Here is a 5,878-nt window from a genome sequence, read left to right as displayed (position 1 = left end):
AAAATGACTGTTCCAAGATTCATTCCCAGGTCTGTGTGTCTCCAATGCATAGGCTTTTGACTTTGTTTATTTTGTCCTGCCATATCACATGAAATCATATCATATCAGCAGAAATGTAGGTTAAAAGTACAAGCAGATTTGGAAAGAGTTGTTACAAATCCTCAGAGAAAACTCCAAAGCAAGCAGTCAGGGATATGAGAAACCATTCCCAAACTTCTGAAATCAACTTTGTGGAGAAACAAAATGTCTCAATAACAAGATCATCAAATAATGACCGTTGGTGAGGCTGTGCCAGAGACTAGCCCAGCATATAATCTCCTTCATTATTGTTTTCTTCTTTTATTCTGTCTTTGTGTGGCTTTCAAAACTAATAGAGTCACCTTGTATTCAGATATATTATTTCAAGCAGAAAATTAGGGTGACTAATTCATCCCAGTTTACCTGGGACTGTCTTCATTTGCCCAAGACTTTCTGCTTTAACATTGAAATCCCCATGTTCCTGGAACACCCTTAGAAACCAGAATGAGGGGGGATCCCTGGGTGGCTCAGCGGTTTAGCGTCGCCTTCAGGCCAGGGCATGATCCTGGAGTCCCAGGATCGAGTCCCACATCGGGCTCCCTGCATGGAGCCTGCTTCTCCCTCTGCCTGTGTCTCTGCCCCCTCTCTCTCTGTGTCTCTTGTGAATAAATAAATAAAATCTTAAAAAAAAAAAAAAGAAACCAGAATGATTGGCTAATCCACCTGAATTGCAATATAAGGAGAGAGAGAGAGAGTGTGTGAGGATAGATCAACTTCCAAATGAAAAATGACTTAAGAAGATGGATGGCACTTTCAAGTTCATGTGGTTCAAACTGGTGGTGGTTTACAAATAAGATGTAATGACGTTTATTTAGTTTATTCTACAATGAAGGAAACATATAGAAGCATTTGGTAAAGAACATTTCATTTCTGGATTACAAAAAATCTACATTTTTCACCTTCTTGTTTATAATATTAAGAAGCAAACTGCTCAGACCATAAACTTTGTTCCAAAGTAACTGAAATTTCAAGACTCCCCATACTAGAATTTCCTAGCTATAATTTCTTTAAGGTTCAAATATTTCTAAAACATAATAGTCTGACTCCAGTGTTTTAGAGAGAGTGTGTGTGTGTGTGTGTGGTGGGGAGAAGGCTACTGGGTTGCTTTCTCCAGGGCACAAAACAAAACAAAAACATGAGAGTGTTTTTAGAAAGCTTGGAGTCTGTAGAGGAAAAAAGGAAAGGAAAGAGAATCATGATCAAATCATGGATGAATCATGGTCATTGCAAATCTTTGATAAAATTTGAAGGAGTGCTTCAGAAGAAAATTATTCCTCATTATTGGACATGAACACATTCATAAATCTTGATACTTTTTCAGGATTTTAAGATCTACAGATACAGGAAGAAATCTTTTGGAGGAAATTTAAAGTCATGAGAACTGGATAAGAGCCCGTTGTCTGAAAGTATCTCTTTTATCCTGTTTTTATATATTCCCTTTTGCATACTGCAAATCAGAGCAACATTAAATGATTTACTGTCTTTATCAAAACTGCTGTAATCCCAATAAGCAGTTACATTATAGAGGGTAGAGCTGAGGTGCATTGTGCAACTAACTGCACTGTTTTCTTAGTAGCCCAGAGATAACAATTAATATTAACTAAATACTCCCGTGTAGATCTTGTGTATCATTTTAATAGGCAACTTATTTGTCATATTCTTTAATTTTTTTTATTTCTCATAAGCCATTCAGTTTCTAAGAGTAATAGTTTTTGCATGACTTTCTTTAGTTACACATATTTTATTTTCAATAGTTTGAGATATTCAAGTCCTTCTATTTAAATATATATTTCACATACATATTATTAACAAATCACTGTTGTATACATTTTAAATAAAAATACAGAAAAGCAAAAGGTAAAATAATTTTATTTCTTACATCAAGAAAAATGGCACCCCATATGATTGCTTACTTAGTTTTGTGGCCTGCTTTTTCATTTAACAATATATATGAACTTTTTCTCAAGTCAATTACATACATATATATGCATGTATATATACATATGCATATATCTATGTGTTTATATCTGTGAGTGCACACACACACATGCATGAGAGAATGAATGAATTGGGTACATAAAGTATGAATGTCTGGTTGCATAAAGCACCACTTATGGCTTGTGGTCTTTAATTTAAAGTGAGACCAATGAATGTATTTTGTTTTTTGTTTTTTCTTCCCATGTACATGAACCTATCTTGGTACAAGAATGGAGTAAGAAATTTCTTGGATTTAATCAGAAATGTGGTTTTGGCAAGAAAGTTGGATTAGTTGAGAGGAAAAAAATGTTCTAGGTATAGATAATGGAGTGATTAATATGATTTATCATGGAATTTGAACTAATAAAAGAAGAGATTGAGGACATTGAGGACAGGAGGAACTATAAAAATCATTCAGATGGAATCATGGATTGTTGATACCAGGATCCTAAAAGCAGAAATAAAAGAAAAAAAAGGCAGAGAACAGAGATGCTAGTCACAGAATAGAAAGTATAAAATTAAGGTGACAAATCAATTTTTAGTATTGATAATGCCAAGTGCAGACTATATCTGAAGTGTGAAGGATGTGATCATTGGAGAAGATGAGATCAAGGACTGGAGAAGCATGAGCATAGGAAGGTTCATCTATGCATGAATTGAAACTGCTATGAATTAACTAAAATGATAATATTGGTAAGCTGATAACTTTAAATCAATTAAGGGAAATTACCTGGTTATTATTTGATTACAGCCTTGAAAGGTAGTGGATGAGGCAATATAGTAACATAAAGCTCAGAGCTAGTATTTTGGGGAGAGCAAGGAAGAAATAAGAATGTTCTGAAAAAAGAAGTAGGATACACCTACACCACCTCCCAGGCTCAATGATACATAAAATATAGGAAAAGTCAACAAAACAAGCAGTGTAAGACCCTTTTGGGGTGGCTGACGGCAAAGCAACATATTTTCTTGAGACGTAGCAGGATCTTTCCTGCCTCTCAGACATTGATTTCATGGATTTCCTCCTTTCTAGAATTAATTAGTTCACTCATTTATTTCTTTATTTTAAACATCACATGTGGAATTTAGGAAACAAAACAAATTATCGAAGGGAAAGAGAGAGAGGCAGGGTGTGTGTGTGTGTGTGTGTGTGTGTGTGCGGTGGGTACTAAGAAACTTACCTTTAACAGTAGAAAACAAACTAATGGTTACCAGGGTGGAAGTAGGGGAGGGGTAAAGATGATTAAATGGGTGATAGGGATTAAGGAGTACATGTGTGATGATCACTGGGTAATATATGGAAAGATTGAATCACTACATTATACACTTGAAGCTAATATTACATTGTATGTTAGCTAACTGGAACATAAATAAAAACTTAAGAAAAACAAACATTGACCATCTGGTAAGTGATAGAATCTGGGTATGCAGCATTGAATTGCATATCAATGTTGGAGACAGATAATAAAGAAATTAATAACTAAGCATAATAAAATTCTGAGATCAATGAGAACCATGAAGAACAATGTAGCAAAGCATGGAAAAAAAGAGTAAGAGAGTGAAAGATACAAAGTAGTCACAGAAAGCCTTTGAAGTTCTTGCCCATGAGGAGAAATCAAAGTAAAGAGAAAAAACTCAGGTGTCATCTAGAGTAAAATGGCTCTAGCACAGGAAACACAGTTGAGCAAGTATTGAGACCCTGAGGTGGAAACGGAATAGAATAGTTAGAGCAGAAACGGTTAGATGATGGTTAGGTGATGGTAGAAATTTAAGTTTAAGTCAAAATGATAGTGAGATGCTTGATCATACTGAGTCTTGTCAAAGAGAAATTGTACCAGGCAGTTGTTTGAAGACAAGGAAGACTTTACTCAAGACTATTGCAGTAGGAAAGAGTCTTTTGCAATGGTGTAAAGACATCAAATTCAACTCCACCAAAACACAAAGTGTGATAGTTTTTAAGCATGGGGTGAACTGGAGGCAAAGTATGGGAGGATACTGGGGGGAAGTCATGTGTTTGCTAATTGGCATTTATTGAAGTCATTCTCTTACCATCCTATAGAGGCTAGGAAATACTGTCTCCATCTTCCTAGATGGTTAGATTTTAAAGGGATGATTCCCAGGTCTTTGAAAAGGCATTACTGAGTTGTAAAGTTGGCGAGAATCTGGGAGACTTAAATCTCATAAGGACAGAGAAACAATTTACAACAGCAAGTTTTCTACAGTAAATGCTTGAAGAAAAGGGAGTTTAGGAGCCTGTAGTCAGGAGGACTGGGGAAAGTTTAGTCAAGTGGAGGGGAAGATTGCAGAAATCCTAGTCAGTTTTATAGGCTGTGTAGGGACTTCGATCATAATTGGAATATGATGAGAAGGCTATGGAAGCTTCACAAGAAAGGAAAAACGTGGACTAATTTATACTTTAAAAATCTAACTGTGAACACTCTAAGTAGAACTAAGTGTAGAAGAGATAGTGGACATAGAGAAGCTGCTTGCTGTATTGCAGAAATCCAGGTGAGTAAGATAGGAGGCTTACAGTAGAAGTGAACATCATCACGTAGAGATGACCGGTTGGCTAAGGGACTATGTATGTATCATATGCCAGTGAGAGGAGGTAATGGTGGTTCCTGTGTCTTGTCCTAAAGAACAGAGTGAATGCAGTGCCACCAGTCAGTGAAAGAATCAGACAGAGAAAAAAAAAAAAAAAAGAATCAGACAGAGAAGCAATAAAGTGTTTTGTTTGAATGTCTTGAGTTAAGAGATATATTAACAATAAGCACAAATCTACAGAGAATAATGTAATGAATGCCATTTTATTCATCCTCCAGCTTCATCAAATCATGTTTCTTTAATATTGCCTTTAGTTTCTTTTTTAACCTAATACAGTCTTATAGATAAGGTTAAAATTCACTGTTTACCAAGTGGATGATTTGTTTTCTTCCTTTCCCAGACATACTCACTTTACTGAATTTGGTGATTGTCATTTTCATACAGGTTTTAATATCTTTCAATTATTTATGTATGCACAAAGATACAGTCTTGTTTGGCATACTTTGACATTTTTCCTATTCGCTCTTCTATAGAGAATCCATCTTACTTTAACATCTTGGCTTTTATCCATTATCTTTATTATAAATAATTTGTTACTCTTTCACTGTTTTAAGTGTTTGCTTGCTTTTAAGACTGTAAGTTGCAAGAAATCAAGGAATATCCCTATTTTGTCCAAAACAGTATCCCCATATAGCTTATGTTGTATGTAAAAGGTAATCAAATATTTGTTGAAAAAGTGAACTATTGAATATCATATTAATTATAGATTTTTCAGAACACTCATAGATTTGAATCAGTTTGAGTATTTCTTCTACAAAAATAGAAGTCTTTAAATTTCCTAATTGGACATAGAACAATCTCATTTGGTTTCATTTCCACATGGTTGTTTTCTGTTTTATCTTAATCGTAAACCTCTAACTTCACATTCTTAAGAGAGGGCCATAAAAACACATAAACTTGCTACTCCTTGAATAATGCATTTTTACTTCAATATTACATTCAACAATTGAGATGCTATCATCATTCTTAACATGATCACCATTGAAGATTTTATTTTAGACACAGGGAAAAAGTGGGAATTGACAACCCCCAAAATGGTAAAAACTATGTGCCAAACATTGTAGGCAAATTTCAGTGAACTCATGGTCTGTTTTCTGGGTTTTATAAACGAAAAGCCAAAGTTATGAGAATTGATTTTAAAGGACTTAGTCTGGGAACCCATTAAGTGGTAAGTTAAATGTTTGAATTAGAAATTCTCTTGTTCACTCCTCCCACATCCCTC

Source organism: Canis lupus, chromosome 17 (assembly GCF_003254725.2).
Source record: "Canis lupus dingo isolate Sandy chromosome 17, ASM325472v2, whole genome shotgun sequence".
NCBI classification, from domain to species: Eukaryota; Metazoa; Chordata; class Mammalia; order Carnivora; family Canidae; genus Canis; species Canis lupus.
The sequence above is the reverse complement of the archived record's forward strand: the minus strand, read 5'-3'. Positions refer to the sequence as shown.